This window comes from Chlorocebus sabaeus, chromosome 1 (genome assembly GCF_047675955.1).
Source record: "Chlorocebus sabaeus isolate Y175 chromosome 1, mChlSab1.0.hap1, whole genome shotgun sequence".
Lineage (NCBI taxonomy): Eukaryota > Metazoa > Chordata > Mammalia > Primates > Cercopithecidae > Chlorocebus > Chlorocebus sabaeus.
The window spans coordinates 121,065,430-121,083,892 of record NC_132904.1 but is presented as its reverse complement, the minus strand read 5'-3'; the positions used below and the strand labels follow the sequence as shown (position 1 = coordinate 121,083,892).

The following is an 18,463-nucleotide window of genomic DNA, read 5'->3' as shown; positions in this document are numbered from 1 at the left end:
AAGTGCTGGGATTACAGGTGGGAGCCACTGCCCCCGGCATGGAAATAGCAGTTTATATCCTGTGCCTGCCCCTGCTTTTCTAGCTGAATGACCTTAGGCAAGTTATGCTCATTTTACAGGCGAGAATAGTAAGGCACGAATGGATCTCAGGTCAGCCTGAGTCACAGAAGTGTAACATACACAGTGTTGATTCGCTAAACTCACAGTCGTGAGCCCTCTCAATGGCCCCCAGCCTTTCAGCCATTCTAGCCTTGATTAGAAAACCAATGATTACTGCACTAACTCCCAAGCCCGTCTTCCTGGTGGGGGAAGAACAGCCTTCTTGCAGCAAGCTGATATTTGGACAATCTGAGAGCCTCCCAACTGCTCCGGAAGACGCGGCCTTCCCCTCCCAGGACCTAGCAACGCTGCCAAAACAAGAGGAGAAAGCGTCCAACGAAAGTTTGTTTTCATGGAGATTTTATTTCCTTCGCAGAGGCTCTCCCACCACAGATTTCTCTTTGTTGGAGCTTGCATTCAGAAGCCACCAGATACACAGCCCCTGACCCTGCAGGCCCTCAGGGGATCTCACACCTTTATCTCTCCTCCCAGGCCCATAGGCTGCCTGCTCCCCCTCTCAAAAGGCCCTTTGAGCCACTATGGATAGAGAGGGGTTCTCAGAGTGGACAGAAGCCTTGGAGGGGCTGAGCTGTCCACATCAAGGTGGGGAGGGGAGAGAAGAGAGAGAAAAAGAGAAGGAGGGTGGAGAGGGAAGGATTCTGTGTCTAAGGGTTGGCAAGGAGTTAGAGAGGTTGCACCCCATCCCCTCCACCCCTCAGGCAGGGGCTGTGTTACCGGATTGAAGGTGCAGATGCTAACTAGGAGGTGCTGACAGCAGGACGCAGACCTCACAGGCTGGCCTCAGGGTGTGGTTCAACTTGCACCTAGGCAGGGCCAGTCCAGGCAAAACTCAGAAGGGGATAAGATTTGTCTTAGGTAGAGGAGCCTTTCCTTTTTGCCCTTTTCAGGATCAGCTGTCCTCCCAGGTACACAGTTTAGACCTCTTACTCTGGCTGTCACTCTCAGCCAGGAAGAAAACGGGCTGACAACACGAATCCATGCCCCAGAGCAACCCCTCTGAGTAGGGCATTCAAAAGACGGGGAGAGCAAGGGAGTGAGAGGGAGAGCAAGAGCGAATCACAAGAGGAAATGCTGAGCTCTGAGGAATAAACTGGGAATGGTAGAATTTCAGGTTCAAGGGCAGGTGGGGCTGAGAGGTGGCCACTCATGGAGCCTACTCAGATGACAGCCTAGCTCTCCTCGAAGACTCCAAGAGGTGGGTCCTGACATGGGATGGCACAGCCTGGACCTTAGGGCCAGGCAGAGCTGGGTTTGATTCCCCATGCTACAATTTGCTAACTTTGTGATCTTGGGAAAGTGACATAACCTCTTTGGGTCTCATTCCTATCATCTGCCCCCATGGAGATAACATCCTCTCCAGGTTTTCGTGAGGAAGTGAGACAGTCGAGCCAAAAGGCCAAGCCGGGCACCTGGCATGCAGTCGGTGCTGGAAACCCCTCCCTGGCCCTCCTGCAAGGACCGAGGTCGGAGTGGCAGAGGCAGTCCTTGTCTTTACTTTCCACACACGTGGTTTGGGGCTTTTTCCTCTGTGCGCACCATCTCACCCCCCTCCCCGATCGCATGTAGCCAGAATTGTGGTAGAATTTGAAATGTTCACATTTTAAGCGTTTTCTAACTTTTGGGCCAGGCACAGTGGTTCATGCCTGTAATCCCAGCACTTTGGGAGGCCATGGCAGGCAGATCACTTGAGCCCAAGAGTTCAAGACCAGCCTGGGCAGCACAGGGAAGCCTTGTCTCTACAAAAATTACAAAAATTAGCCGGGCGTGGTGGCGTGTGCCTGTAGTCCCAGCTACTCAGGAGGCTGAGGTGGGAGGATCATTTGAGCCTAGGGGGCAGAGGCTTCAGTGAGCTCTGATTGTGCACTGTACTCCAGCCTGGCTGACAGTGAGAGATCCTGTCTCAAACAACAACCACCACCACAAAAATCTTCTGTCCTGAGGAGGCAGTGGCACTGACAGCTTACAAAGCATTTTTCAAAACCAGCATCTTTTCTGTTCCTCAAATGGTCTTATTCCCATTTAACAGATGAGGGATCTGAGAGTCAGGGATCCAAAGCGACTTTTCCAAAGTCATCCCATAGGTAAACAACAAAGGTAAGATGAAGGCCAAGGCTTGTCTAATGTCTGATGCAGACGCGAGCTCCACACTCTCTGCAAAGGGCAGGGAGAGATGACAGATGTGAAGAAACTTGGGGCTTAGACACAAAGCGATGCCACAAAGGATGACAGCATTTTGAAGATGGTGGAGAATAAAATTTTAGAGCCTGGATTTAAAAGACAGGGGGCTGAAGGCATCTCAGAGGAGTGCCTGTGGGCCAAGGAGGCCGAGAGTGAGGGCAATTTCACACAATTTCAGTGGTGAGGCTAGGAGTTCAGGGAAAATTGTACTATTTCATCCCTGACCCAAAGATCTGGGGAAGACAGCCCTGGGCCTGATGGCGGTGCAAGAAGCTCCATATGGGGTAGACACACAATCTGTTGAAGTCTACTTCCCAGGTTGACCTGGGCCAAGTCCAAGTGAGTTCTGAGCCTAGACCCTTAATTGCCATCTACCCACAAGATCTCCACCAAACAAATAAACAAAGGATGTGGGAGCAACTAGGGAAGGCCATTGGTCCTAACTGTAGAACCAGCCAAGAGGACCTCCAGCTAGGGGCTGGCTCTATGGATCGTGGATCCTGCCTCCTCTCCACAGGAACCACCTAGCAGCCCAGGGATATAAAAAGCCCAGCTGTGAAGTTCCTTTTCCCTCTCCTCTCTTCCCTCCCTGTTTAGTGTAGTCCCCTGGTAACACTGAGCTCTGACAGGCTCTTTAAGAATCCCCTCCTAGAATGGCTTGAACCCGGGAGGCGGAGGTTGCAGTGAGCCGAGATCGCACCCACTGCACTCCATCCACCCTGGGCATCAGAGCAAGACTCCATCTAAAAAAAAAAAAAAAGAATTGCCTCCTATTTTCCATCCAGTGTTGACCTGTCAGGGCCACATCAGGTACAACGTCAGGCACAACCACACCTGGGTGGGGAGGAGAGGACCAGAAGGATTAGTCCTAGAGGACACTCCTGCCCAGAGATTTCCAGGATCTCAAATCCACCATTACCAGCTCCAGAAAGAATACTCCCCGTCTGCCGCGTTCGGCACACGTAAGACTGGTTACATGTTTCTAGACCGATCTCCTGCTTAACCAGCTGCAAAGGAACTCTTTCAAAGGGAAGATGAGGAATCCCTCCTGGGTCCAGGGAAGCCGTGAGTCTATATTGTGAAGCAATTTCAGACAGTCTCCTCTTGCTTTCAAATGTACTTAATCAACATGAAAAGGATTGCGAGGGCTGGAGCTCTCACAGGTAGAACTAACGGAGAAGAATAATGTTCATAAATCATTTAGCATACAATCCAAACAGGGGTGTATTTTTTTTCTTAAAGGAAAAGGCAATGCCAAAGAAATAGAGCCATATAGGAAACTAAATACACTGTGACTTGTCCCCACATGTAGTGTGTCTCCAAGTAGGGCAGGGCAGCCTGTTTACATCACTGTCAACTGCAGTCTGACCCTCAGTACTGATTCTCCAGCTCCGCTTCCGCCCCCATTCCCAACGCTCAGATCAGCAGAGGAGTCAGCACCAAGGAAGGACAACTGATCAAAACAGCTGCATTCCCACCTCCCCCTGCAGCCCAAAGCAGCCACTAGCTCTCTCCTGAGCAGCCGGCTCCACCCCGGGCAGCTAGGCCTGAGCTGGAAGCTGCAGGGGCCAGGAGGGCAGGCCCAGAAGACCCAGGCCGCATTCTTCCAGGACCCAGCTCGGAGAGGCCTTCCCCGACCCCCCCAGTAGAATAATGCCCCGGAGCCAGGTGCTCTCTGCCACAGACCTGCTTTGTTTTCCCTTCAAAGCAATTATTACTAGTTGACATTATATTATATAGATGTTTATTATATGTCCCCAACCAGGATCTAAAATGTATGACGGAAAAATATTGACGTGTGTTGTCAACAGTTGTATTCCCAGCACCCGGAACAGCACCTGACACATAGTAGGTACTCAGCAAATATTTCTAGAATGAATGAATGACTGAACAAATAAAGGAATACATAAAGATACATCCTTCTCTCTCTTCCAGGTAATGTTCCAGATTGAGAAACCCCTGCCTACTCCAAAGTAGGAAGCTGCAGTTGGGAGTGAGAAGTCTGTTGGGGGTCTCTGCTTCCGACTGTCATTTTGACCCAGAGGAAACTATCCCTGCTCACCAGCCTCACCCTCTCCAGCTGCAGAATGGGAATCACTCCAGTGCAAGGAAGGAGAGGGAGGAATCAGGGGAACTGACGTTCACTGTTTCTCCAAGTGCTGTGCACCGTGCAAGGCACCTGACTGACAAGCATCGTCTCATTCATTCCATACAACAACCTTCCTTCAAGATTAACATTATTCTTCACATTTTACAGATAAGGACACTGAGGCCCAGAAATATAAAGTAATTCACCCAAACTTGCACGTGTAGAAAGTGACAGAAAGAATGTTTCAACCCAGATCCTGAAGCCACTTCTACACAACAGGACGCCCTGGTGCAGTTTATCCTTTTACCCCTGTAAAGGACACATCACTCCAGAAGAAAATTCAGACTCTGCCCAGTGGAATTTGAAGATCCTGAACTCTGCACTTTCCCAGAAGTAGGAGGCGAGACAGTGAGGGTGACTAACTCGTCTTGGTGTGTCTGAAACTTTCTGGGTTTTAGCACTAAATTCCTATGTTCCAGGAAACCCCCCAGTCCCAGGCGAACAGAAACCCTTGACCTCCCTAAGTGAATGCAGCCATAGCCAGAGACCCTGAAAACTCTGAACCAAAGACCACGGGGTTTTCTCAGAGGGAGCACATTCTTCACATCTCCCTACAGGCAGTGAACGGAGGGCCTCGCTCTACTGCACCCTGTCAAACATCATCCAACATTGCACCTGCATCCACATTTGTGCCCACAGCAGAGGGAAGAGCAGGAACCTTCAAGGCATCATTGCCTTCCTGTGCCCTGAATGCAGGCTTTGGCCTCAGAGCAAGAAAAGCATGGGCTCCTTCCCTAAAGGGCGAGATGACATCCCCAAACAGAGAAGGGGCAGATTCCTGGAATTCCAGTCAGTGAGGCTTTGCTTTTAGCCAGACTCCCTCCAACACAAAGAGCAAAATTCAGGACTGCCAATGAGTTCCTAAGAACCACTGGCCCATGGGATGGACTCTCCAGGACTCCCAGATCAAAGGATTCAGAGGGAAAGGTCACCTCTGCGGGATCCTCTTTCTGCACAAGACACTGTCCTTCTATTCTCCAACCAGAGGCTGGCAGAACCCTTACTGCATAGCTTCATTCTCCTGCTGCCAGAGACACGACCTGTGCAGGGCTCAGTCCCCCACACTGCCACTGCCTTGCTTCACCTCCAGTGATGGTCAGCACGCGTCCTGGGCCACCTCTGACCTCGAGCAGGTGCTGATCTGGTCTTTCATCTGGGGCCAGGGATAAAATAAGAGCAATACCAGCCCAGAACTGCAGCAAAGACCAAGTGGACCCGAGGGTGGGCGTGAAGAACGACACCAGGGTGGGTATGAGGGTTGCATGACTCCCTCCTGCTTTTGAGGTTTCTATTTTCAGGGCCTTGGGAGAGGGGCCCTTTTGCCTCTTTATTTATTTATCCACAACAAAGATGGCTCTGATCTACATCTTGCAGCCCTTGCTTGTCGTCCTCCTCCTCACCCTCCAGCCTGCCCCATCTATCACTGTGTTACCATGTTGTTTTATGAATGTTCTTCAACTTTTTCATTCGTGTTTTCTGTAGCCATTGGTTCTGGGTCTTCTGTTTTCCTAATTTTCTTTCATTTTTCCTCAGCATGCTCTCTTTAACCTCCCTCTTCTTTCCTACTACCCCAAAAGCAGAACCCTCCTTCTTCTCAAGCTGACCCCACCTGGTCTCTGACCCTCCATCCCATAGTGATGCCTATCAATTGTGAGTGTGTGTGCAGGTGTGTGTGTGCAGGTGTGTGTGTGCGCGCACATGGGTATGTGTACTTTCATTTTTTTTTTTTTTTTTTTTTTTTTATTTTATTTGAGGCGGAGTCTCGCTCTGTCGCCCAGGCTGGAGTGCAGTGGCCGGATCTCAGCTCACTGCAAGCTCCGCCTCCCGGGTTCACGCCATTCTCCTGCCTCAGCCTCCCGAGTAGCTGGGACTACAGGCGCTCGCCACTGCGCCCGGCTAGTTTTTTGTATTTTTTAGTAGAGACGGGGTTTCACCGGGTTAGCCAGGATGGTCTCGATCTCCTGACCTTGTGATCCACCCGTCTCGGCCTCCCAAAGTGCTGGGATTACAGGCTTGAGCCACCGCGCCCGGCCTAGGTATGTGTACTTTCAATCTCCTACTTGGGCTACCTGCCTTGATTTACAAACATACAAAGTGTACCCAGACCCATAGGCATTATACTGAAGTGGAAAGAACCCTGGCCCAGAACGCAGGATCTCACCTCTGACACCTCTTGGCCCTGCCCATTTCAGAGACAGGGCTTCCTCATCTGTAAAGTGGATTTAAAGCCTCCCTACCTTGACTCCCTTAAATGTTGTGAAGACTAAGTAAGACAAGAGACTTGAAGTGCTTTGCCATTCATAATATGGATGTAAAGAATTATGTAATTTTTTAGTTATTTTCTTAGCCCTCTGGAATTATATCCCTCCCATCTCTCTCTTCCCTTTCACCACCAAACTTGTGAAAGAGCGATTAGCGCTCACAGCTGCCACTTCCCCACTTCCCGTTCTCTCCTGAAACCCGGATACTGGCCCCACAACTCCAGTGCAGCTGCCATTGAGGTGGCCAAGTACTCCCATCCACCCGAGAAGTGGCCATTTCTCAGTCACAGGCCTTCTTCACTCAACACGTCCACAGAAGGCAGCACACGTCCCCTCTCACTCCCTGAACCTGCTCGTCTTTGATTCTTTACTATTTCTGTTAATGGTACCCTTTTCTTCCAACCACCCAAGCTGTACAAATCTGGGAATTCTTATTGATTTATCCCTGATGACCATTCAAACTCTCTTCTACCTCTCACCTTAATCTGCAAACAACCCAGACCCCACACATTCCCACACAGCACATTTTAAGCCCTAACTGGCCCAGTTTGCACATGTGTCTCTCATATTCACTTTCTCCTGTCCCATTACCAACATGCTTGCTAAATCCTTCATTACTTCTCACTCTGACCATCACATTTGTCTCCTAACTCACTCCTCTCTGCTCTGATCTGCCTTACACATTAGTGTCAGCAAGATTTTTCTAGTGCAAAGCCTTTCTTGTTACTTCTTACATCAAAAACTTGCAATGGCTCCTTGTGGGCTCTACAATAAACAGCAGATTCCCACACCTGGCGTGGAAAACCTCCCAAGACATGGCCCCAATCTAACTTTCCAGGCTCAGCTTACACTCTACCTCTGTGCTGCGGCCACACGCTCAGTAAATTAGTGTATTTCAGGTCCCATGACTTCACTCCAAATTTACCTGCCTCAGGGCCTTTGCATATCCCTTCTATCTGCTGGAATGCCTGTTTTCCACTGATGCCTATTAGAACTCTACTCCTCCTTCAAGCCCAGCTCAAAAGCAATTCTCATCCATGAATCATTCCCTGGTCACCCCAGGGAGAAGTAATGTTTCCTCATCCAAACTCATAGCATGTTGCCTAAGATACCTTTCATCTTTGCATTACAGCTACTTATATTTGTCCTATCTCCTCTATTAGACACATTCATTACAGAATTCCATTCAGTGCATTTTAAAATCCATAGTAGTTATGCAATCAATATTTGTTGAATTTAAAAAATGGATGACTAAATTAAGTCTCCCTGGCAGGTTTCAATCCAAGGACCACATGTAGGCTTTGCTGACTGATGGCTGACAACCAGAGGCCGCTTCCTCCATTCAAGAGTCATTTGGCACAGCCAGGTCCACAGCCAGCCATGCCCCTGACATGCTTATTCCCACCTCTTCCTCACCTCCCAACCACCCATACCCCTCTCCAATCTCTTCCACCCTGACTTGCCACTAAAACCTCTCTCCCCAGGTGCCAGTAGCTTTCATGCTGACAAGCGGAGGGATACTCTCTTACTCTTTCTCTTACTGGATAGTTTGGTCCTTGTTTCAGCTGACTCTCATTCTCATCATCAAGCTTTCTACTCCTTTGGTTCAGTAATGCCACCCTTTCCTGATTCTCCTAACTCTCCTACCCTCTCTGTGTCTCCTGTGGTTTCTCTCGCATCATGTTTTAAACACTGTGTTCCTCTGGATTCTGCTTTTGCCCGCTGCTCCTCCCGCTCTGCACATGCTCTCTGGGAGAGCTTATGCACCCGTCATGGGCTAATGGTGCTCACATTTCTATCTCCAGCCATATTCTTGAATGTGTGTATTCAATTTCCTGCTAGACATCTCCAGCTACACGTTCCATAGATGTTGGAACCCAGTATGAAAAGAAGACAGAAAAAGAAAAAAGGAAAAACAAAGAAGGAAGGAAAGGAAGGGAGGAGGGAGGATGGAAGGGAGGAAGGGAAAGAGAGAGACAAGAATCTATCTTCCGGAAGACCTATTTTTCCTCTTATGTTTCCTGTGACAGTTATTGAAACCACCACCCACCTAGAATGAGGTCAAAACTTGGAAGTCTCCCTGGAGTCTTTCCTTTCTCTTACTCTCCCCCATACAGATCAGTCCCCCACCCCCGTACCTGAAGATTTTTCCTTCTAACTAGTTCTGGAACCCAGACCCTCCCTCTCTCACAGCACCACCCCTCTGTCCAGGCCCTCAGACTCACTCGCCTGCAGTACTGCAATCGGTCTCTCACTGGCTTCCTGGTCTTGCCCACGTTCATCCAGCCTTCTTGTACTGCCAACGTGATCCTTCTAAAACACAACCTAAGTCACTCACAGCTGAAATCCCTTCATGCTAATGCTGGCTGCAGTTTACTGAGTGCTGTCTTTGCTCCAAGATGGCTGTTAACTTGTTATGCTGATTAGCTCACTCAGTCATCACACCTCAATAAGGTAAGTACTATGATTTCGCCCTCTTAACAGATTAGGAAATTGAGGCACCAAGAGATGATGTTTTTCGCTCAAGATCACCAGCTCGCAAGTGGCAAAGCAGGGCACCTGGCTGCTTCTCAGCCACTATTTCATGCTGCCTCTTCAGGGGACCCCACTGGCTAGATAAGAACTCTACACTCCTTAGCAAGGCATTCGAGGGTCTCTGTGACCTGGCCCTGGCTGCTTTCCCGCTCATTTCTTGCCACTCCTTGGACCAGAATCCTGATCTGCTTACTTTTTGCACACACATCATGCTGGTTCATGCCTCCACGCATTTGTGCAAAGTAATCTCTCATTTAATACCCACTCCTCTACATTTTGACCTAACTACTCTCTGCTCAAGTCAGGTTAGACGGCACCAGGACTGGCTCCTGCCAACCTCCCGAACAGCATCAGCGTGAGCTGACTATCCCTCTCCAGGGTGCCCACACCCCTTGCCCTTAAAGTTTCCTTCTCGGTTCCCCCCACGCCCCCACTAGAGAGTAGGCTCCTCGAGGGTGGGGACTCTGTCTCTTTTGTCTCTGCACCTGCAGAGTATGACACAGTGCCTGGAACACAGTGAGTGTCCCATAAATATGCACTGAGCTGAGCTCCATCCCACCCCAACCAAGGCCCCGGTCATTTCAGATCACCCCAGATCATTTCAGATCACCCCAGTGCACAGCCTTCTCTTTCTTCCTGGAATTCCCTCAGCACATAGAATCTGCGCCACTCATTCAGTGATTAATTAATCTTGTTTCATCATGTGACGTCTCTTGCATTGTAATCTTCATTATTTAACTTTTTATTGTTACTTTTCTTTTCATAAATTGCCTTTCCATTTAGAGGGTAAAGTCCTTGAAGATGGAAGTTAGGGGTTACGTTACACGTGTATTTTCATCTTTTTAAGTATCTTGTAGATCTTAAGTCCCCAATAAATGTACAGTGATTTAATTTAACACACTCTGGGGAAGTTGAGATGAGGCTGCCGTGTATGTCTGGGGCAGGGTGTGGCATAAGAGAGAAGGGGGGAAACACATTTTAAAACAGGGGCTACTTAGAGAGACAGACTATGTGGGCTGAAAGGGTTGTAACCCAGTCTCTGCTTATCCTAGCTCCACCCCTCGCAAGAGAGTCACCTGATGGCTTTGAAATGAATTTTTACTTGATGTAATAAAATATAGTTACAATTATGAATTCGGAAGCAGAGGTCACAAAGTATGCATAAATGCCAAAATGTCCTCCCTGATCAAGAAGTGGCCTGCCTGGCCTGCTAGACACTGAGGAACGTGCTGCGTGAAGAACACGGTTGTGGGGAAAGACCCCATCTGGGCCTGGGTTCAGACTTGGCCTTTCACCAGCTCTCCCCTGCTCCCCACCGTCCTCCCTGGAAGGGACTCCACACCCAACAACACACTTTCATTAAAAAGAATGTCCAGCCCCACTATGTACCAGGCATATCAGCAGAATAGACACAGAATGGATACAAAATAAATGCCAAGAACTCAGACCTCAAAAAGGATCCATGATTAAACTACGTATGGAGCATCTTCTAACTCACTCCTTTCTAGGAGTAACATGTAATGAACGTGTAAGGGACACAAGCCCTGTGCTCAGCAAGATGCTGGGTTCTGGGACTAGAGTAGCAACAGCAAGAGTCCCTACCTTCCAAGGGTCAAGAACCACCGTGCGGAAGGTACCACTGGGGTATGAAGACAGATCAGACATGGCGCTCGTCCTCTGGAGCGTACAGTCTAGTTTTGTAAGATGTGTACAGTGTTCTCTGAGAGCCAATCACACCAGACAGTCTCTGCTAAGCACCAAGCACAGGTATACCCCAGGAGCTCAGAGCAGGGTAAGGAAAGGGTAGATTCAGCCGGGCCTAGAGGAGTGGGAGAGAGGGTCATAGCGGGAGAAAAGGAGTCAGCAGAGGGAGAAGGACAATAGAAGGCAAACCTTAGAATGTCTCTGACCGGGAATGTGTCTCTGACCGGGAATGCGGCCATTCACAATTGAAATGGGAGTGATGTGACAGGGGAAGGACCCATTACAAGATAAGTGAGCTCCTTTAAGGCAGGTAGGCTTGGAAGAGAGGTCTGGAATTAAAGCCATGGACTTCCCCAGAACTCACATGGATAAAACCAGAAGAGTCCCAGGCAGCTGGGATGCATCGTTCAACCCGTGACAATGGGATTCAACTGGGAGCTTGAGCCACAGGACATTGATGACTTTTTACTGAGCAAGCACAGCACTGCTAAATCCACTAACCATGTGCCACTCACAGTGTGGCCAGAGACCAGCAGCATCCATGTCACCAGGAGCCTGTTCAACACAGAATCTCAGCCCCACTCAGACGTGCTGATTCAGAATCTGCATCTTAATACGGTGCCCAGGTGGCTCCTTTGTATTGTACCTTAACATTTGAGAAACAGCTTTTTTTTTTTTTTGAGACAGAGTCTCGCTCTGTCGCCCAAGCTGGAGTGCAGTGGCGCGATCTTGGCTCACCACAAGCTCCGCCTCCCGGGTTCAGGCCATTCTCCTGCCTCAGCCTCCCAAGTAGCTGGGACTCCAGGTGCCCGCCACCATGCCCAGCTAATTTTTTGTAGTTTTAGTAGAGACGGCGTTTCCCCGGAGAAACACAGCTTTAATCACCCCTTCTCTCCGGAGACTTAACTCCAAAACTAAGGCCCTGCTACCCGACTTGCCACCAAGCCATGAACTACACTTCCTCTTCCAGGAAAGGAGCAGGCCTTTGCTTCTCACCCCGTTCAGCTGGTCACTGGAATTCCTTCCAGCTCTGGTGTCTCTGGGATTCAAACAACTCTGAGAAGGAAATTTGTTCTCTAGGTGGAACCTGTCTCCCTGCCTTCCCCCTCTCCATACGTCTCTGGGAAAGGCAGTTCCAGGAGCCCCAAACAAAGGGCACCAGGCCCCACCCTCTGAGCAGAGGAACACAGAGGGCTGTACTTCTCTCTACTCAGATGGCGAAAGTGAAGCATGGTTTGGGAAAATGAAGCTTGGGAAGAATGAGCTAATACAAGAGTCCCCCAGAGATGACACAGAGATTCTGGAGTCCTGAGTTTTACCCATTGCTTCAGGGGACATGGGCACACACGGACACACTCTCCAGGCACCATGCAGTGAGTTAAATTGAACAGTTTGCTGACCCAAGGCACGCATGACTCCAGGCATTTTCCTGTTTTGCTAGTGGAATACCACCCTATCCAGGGCTCAGCCTGGCTTGACTCTGCTCCCAAAAGCCGCTAGAGAGAGGGCATTTGGGTTTGTGGTTTGAAACTGTGGACCTCTTTCTGTGGCTGAGAGGGGAAGAATGTCCTCCAAGGCGGGAGAGAGAAAACTGAGGCCTTGCAGTCCTGTCCCCAAAGAACACTGTACAGCTCTTGCCCATTGCCTGGCTCTGCTGACTTCCCTGAAGGGCCAAGGAAGGGAGAGCTACAGGAAGGAAGCGGGGCCACTTGTAATTGTCCTGATGTCCAGACAAGGCAAGCTGAACAAATATTGAAAGGCAGGTGTGGTGGCTCACGCCTGTAATCCCTGTACTTGGGAAGCTGAGGCAGGAGGATCGCTTGAGCCCAGGAGTTCAAGACCAGCCTGGCCAACATAGTGAGACCTTGTCTCTACCAAAAATTTTTAAATGAGTGCACTTGTGGTCTCAGCTACTCGGGAGTCTGAGGCGGGAGGACTGCCTGGACCCAGCTGGTTGAGGCTGCAGTGAGCCGTGATCACTGGACTGCACTCTAGCCTATCTCGTATAAATAAATATTTAGAGGCCGGAGGTGAGGTCCCAGCCTGAACTCTGTGTCTCTTGGTTAGATTTGGGGAATTTCTGAGCTGCATAGTCGGAAGGCCTAGCACCATGGTCCCCAGATACCAGAGATTCCAATAAGAATTAAAATGAAGAGCACATAAGGAAAAATTTACCACGGTGAAATTCTATTCCGAGGGCCATACATTCAGGGACTGCAAATATTTTACCTCATAATGAAAGGTTTTTAAACTCTAAAAATGCCTGGCAGCTGGGGGTAGAGAGGAAAGGCGGGAGAATAGTGAGTAAATTTGCCCATCTCTAAAAAGAAAAAAATAATTGTTTAAATAATATCATCAAACAAAGCTTTAAAAATGCTCTGTGGAGCCTGAAGGGATGATGAAATTATCTGTCCCAGAGCACTCACCCCCCCACCCGCAGCCTCCCCTGAGCCCTAGGAGCACATTCCACAGCTCCTCCCCCTGCACTACGGAAGGTGGGATAGAGGATGCCGGATGTCCCTCGGTGTCCCCTGCCAGTGCTCAGCATTCTGTCAGTCTGGACACCTTGGTGCCCGCTTCAGCCCTTCTCCCTCTGTACCTGGACTTCTCCACGGTGCACCTGCCAACTGCCCAGGCCTCTTTGGGGACAGACACTTTACCATGTGGCAGTGCAGCCACCTCATCCCTGGAGGGTGTGGGTCTGAGGGGAGAGGAAGAATGGGCTGTAGGAGTGGCCACCACTCCTTACCCACCCCATCAGCATTAACACTCCCCCAGGACCCACAGCCTTCAGGGATAAGGCCCCTTGGTGAGGGTTGCAGGGGGCAGGGCAAGCAAAGGGGCAAGGAAGGTCTCAGCTGCAGCCTGGCTGGCCCCGGCCCCCAGCATGTCTACAGCGAGATGGGGGCTCTCTTGGGGATGCCATTCAGGCCGTGTCTTTTGCAGGAGGGGAAGCCAAAGAAAAACATGTATTTATAACATGAACTTTCCCCCTCTCCTTCCCCTCAGCTAACTGATTAATTAAATGAATACAAAGGCCGTCTTGTTGGGAGCCCTAGCCACACCGACCCTCTGTGTTTTCTTTAAGCCGGCCTAGCAAACAGGAAACAAAAGGCTTAATTCTGTCTGGCTTCATGAAGGGGGCTGTATGTCACAGCCAGAGGCTGGGGCTCCGCCAGACCCCATGGAGCAGCCACAAGGCGGCTCGCGACCCCCAGCCTCCCAGCTGAGCCCACATTCTTCCCCAACCTGGCCTGATGCTAAACTCGCTGGGCTCTTGGGGGAAATGCCTACCCAGCAGGAAAGAAACTAAAAGGAGCCAGGAGTGCCTGAGATAAGGCTCTGGAAGAAAACCTTGAAGGAAGTGAGGCCGAGGAATTTGGTCCACATGGCCATTAATAACAGGAGAGAGGGAGGGGGTGAAGTCTGGGGCTTTCCTGATGGTGTCGGATGAAAAATCACCATTTTCCAGCTGGCACGCTTCCTGCTTCCCGTGAATCTGTCAGATACTCCTTAGCTTGGCAGCCACACAGGTGGCGCAATCTCCCTTTCACAGGTGGAAACTCCAGCTCCGAGAGGGACACAGGCAGCAAATCACACAGTGCCAGGCACCTTCTCCAGCCGGCCTTGACTCTCTCTCCAGGGCTTTGCCTGCTCTTCTGTGGCCATTCCTTGTGGACGTTTTCCATGTCGTCTATGAGACCCCAGAACTTTGGAGGGAGGCTGCTTTTTTTTTTTTCTGCCAAGGAAGAAAGCAATATCTGGGAAAGACATAGTTCCAGAGGACACAGAGGTTCTGAAGAGCTCATCCGGCCAAAGGCTCTAGGCATCAGCAGTGAGGGGGCTTCACACAGAGCCCCTGCATGTCTCCTCTGGCTCCCAAACCCCACTAGAAAGCAGAAAGGAAGACCCCGCTTCCTCCTGTGAGTAGAATGGCCATAACCATGCAGCAGTCTGGGTTCAGCCCCAGCCTAAGCTCTCAGGTCAGAAAGGGTTCATGGAAACCAAGGCCCTGGGACATAAGTGAGAAGGAGCTAAAATGAGCAATGATGGCACAGGTGGCCCCAGGCTGAATCTGAGGACAGTGGTCTGCATTTAGGGATCCCGGTCAAGTCTTCTACTTCACAGCCTCACGATTCATTCACCAAAGCTTTACCAAGTCCCTCAATGTGCAGTGTACAAAAGGCAGAGACCCCCTGCACATGAAGATCACGTGGTCTAGAGGGGGCGTCCCTTTGGAAGTGAGGCTAGAGACAGTGAGGAAACAAGGGCCCAGCCTGGGTCATTCACTCAGTTGCTCAACCGTTCCTCATCAAGGGCACCGGGGATGCAGTGACAATCAACCCAGACCCTGCCCTTGATCTCCTGCAGCACGTCTCATGGGCAAGTCAGGCATTAAACTCCACATCACAGAAATAAATATGTGACTGCAGACTGTGGTGGCCTCGGTGCAGGAGAAACACGGGCATGGGTGATGGCTGTGGCTTCAGTGTAGAGAAGAGACGGAGGGCCAGGGGGAGGCTGGGAACCAGCGGGAGGCACTGCAATGAGCCTGGCAAGCGGTGGCAGAGATTTGGGCTCAGGGCGCGGCACGGGGCACGGAGAGCCATGGTCGGGCCAAGATTCACACCTTACATCACAGGTCGAATTCACAGAACCTACCACTGGGCTGTGAGGAAATGAGGGAAGGGTCAAAGTCAAGGCCAGTGCCCAGGTTTCTGACTGCAGAAACTTGGTGAATTCTGCTGCTGTTCAGTGAGACTGGGCAGGTTGGTGAGGCACAAGTTAAGGTGTAGGGAGAGGAGATCAAGCTGGCCTGGTCCTTTCTACTCCTTCCCCTGCCTCCGACCCTTGGGAGTGCCTCTCTCCTCATCCCTTGGCCTTATTTCTTCATGGGACTAATGGCTGTGACAATGGAGAACAAAATGCTTTGTCAGTGGGACCCTCTGGTCCCTGCCCCAGTTACCATCTGAGGAAAAGGCCAGCGGCCAGGCTCTGACGTTGTACACTGAAGGTAAGACAAGGTGCTCTCAGCCCAGACAGCCCTAAGAGCCCACTGGTGTCACTGTCTATAGATGGGAAAGTAGAATCACAGAGGAGAGGAGATACCTGCCCAAGCTTCTCAGCCATGGGTGATGAACTGAGGTGGTTTGGCTCTGAGACCAGGATTCATTCGATGAGTGGATGTTGCTTCTATCTTGCCCAGTTCATACGCATAGCAAGGAGAGACCCAGTGAGTCTTTTATTTATTTATTTATTTATTTATTTATTTATTTATTTATTTTGAGACAGAGTCTTGCTCTGTCACCCAGGCTGGAGTGAAGTGGTACAATCTCGGCTCACTGCAACCTCCACCTCCTGGGTTCAAGCGATTTCTCCTGCCTCAGCCTCCTGAGTAGCTGGGATTACAGGCGCCCACCACCACATCCGGCTAAATTTTTTGTATTTTTAGTAGAGATAGGGTTTTACCATGTTGGCCAGGCTGGTCTCAAACTCCTGACCTCAAGTGATCCACCAGCCCTGGCCTCCCAAAGTACTGGGATTACAGGTGTGAGCCACAGCGCCCAGCCAACCCAGGAAATCTTGAGCAGCTCAGGAGCCCACATTGCTGATCTGGGACAGTAAAATATGCCACACTGTTTTCTTTTGCAATAACTGATTTAACTTCCTGAGTTGGTTTTTCTCGCATGGATAATATATATTTAATTAGCACTGAATGTGGATAGAGGGCTGGCAGGGGCACCTGGACCTGCGTGACGGTGAGAACCGAGGAATGTTTTGCCATGAGAAGGGGCTACCTGGGCAATGGTGGGAGCAGCCGTTCTCCCCCCTCACTGAAGCTCTTTGACCTCCTCAGAGCAGTCTAGGAGCCTGGAGAGCTCTCAGAGGGACTGGGGCTGGTGAGCTGAGCACAAGCGCAATCACATGCCACCTGGGGCTGGGCTGGGGCAACAGGTGAGATCAACTACCAAAGAGGAGAAAAAAAGGGAAGAAGGCTGGGCATGGGGGCTCACGCCAGAATCCCAGCACTTTGGGAGGCTGAGGAGGCCGGATCACTTGAGGCCAGGGGTTTGAGACCAGCCTGGCCAACATGATGAAACCCTGTGTCTACTAAAAATGCAAAAATTAGCCAGGCATAGTGGCGGATGCCTGTAATCCCAGCTACTCAGGAGGCTGAGACAGGAGAATCGCTTAAACCCGGGAGGTAGAGGTTGCAGTGAGCCGAGATCATGCCACTGCACTCCAGCCTAGGCAACAAGAGTGAGACTCCATCTCCAAAAAAACTAAATAAATAAAAAAAGAAGAAGAAGGAGGAGGAGGAGGAGGAAGAGGGGGATGAGGAGACAGGTGAGGGAGTAGAATCTGCAAAAGAAAAAATCAGAGGAGGAGCAGGTGGCAATAAGGAGGGCATCAATGTCTGAGGGGCCTGTAGGCCAGATCTACAGGGTTGGGACCACCGATGGTCTCAGAGAGGCCCCTGTTATCACAGGTCAGAAACTCAAGGAAGTGTACATAAGAATGAGCCTGCACTGATTATTTTACTACCCTGTGAAAAACCTGTCTTCCAAATTCACTTGTACTGAAGGAAAATATAGTGAGGCACTCGAATTACCTCACTACCATGGAGGGGAATGAAGATATGGAAGGAGAGCCTGAAAGCAAGTTTCAAAGGGAGAAATTGTCCCCATGCGCCGTCCCTTTTACCCTCAGGTAAAGAGGGGACCCACGGCTGAAACTGATTGATGGGGTGCAGTGTCGTATGGCCCTCTACCCCTACCTTCGCCTTCTGGCCTTTCTATCCGAAAAGCTTATAGGAGCAACCCATCTAGACACAGAATTCATCGTCTTCTTTGGGGGAAAGAAATCAGCTATATAAATGATGGTGGAACATTTGACTTTCTCCATGTGAGGATTCCATGCTGGGCTCCTGATACAAATCACCTCTCTGCTGCTTTCTTTTCTGGTGAGTAGATGTGAGAGCCCCAGCAAGTCCCAAGAGGATGGGCTACCAGGCCCACCCCAGACTGTGGCGCTGGGAAACACAGACAAGGGACCATCAGCCCTTTTCAAGCTTCTTCCACCCAAGGCCTTGCCTCTGAGGGCTGCCTGAAAGCTCAGCTGCTTCCCCGCATTGGTCCTGCAAGGACAAGGATTATGCTGCTAATGCAGTTTGCAGGGAGTAACCACCAGCTTCCCTAGGGCCTCTAATCTGCAACCCCTGGCTGCAGTTGTGGCCCAAAGAGGTGGCTGCAGCACGTCTGTGTGAAGGGCAGAGTGGAGCAGATACCGAGATGACCCACCCTGAGATCACCAGGACGCCATTCCAGGAGTCCCACCAGTTCTGCACCGGCAGCTGCACCCAGGACCCTGGGGGATGTGTGTCTTCCCCTTGGGGACTCTCCAACTAACCACTACGGCAGCCCTGTCAGAGCCTCAGCTGTGTTTTTTTGTTTGTTTTTTTGTTTGTTTGTTTGTTTTTTGCCTCTGCTTTGGGGCAGGGAAGGGGTCTGAGGCA

The 18,463-nt window shown here is 50.4% G+C and overlaps 1 protein-coding gene across 3 annotated transcripts in view; it reads right to left on the bottom strand.

Moving 5' to 3' along the window:
• PKNOX2 (PBX/knotted 1 homeobox 2) overlaps positions 1-18,463 on the bottom strand; it is a 269,332-nt gene that overhangs the window by 218,717 nt on the left and 32,152 nt on the right. The window lies entirely within an intron of this gene.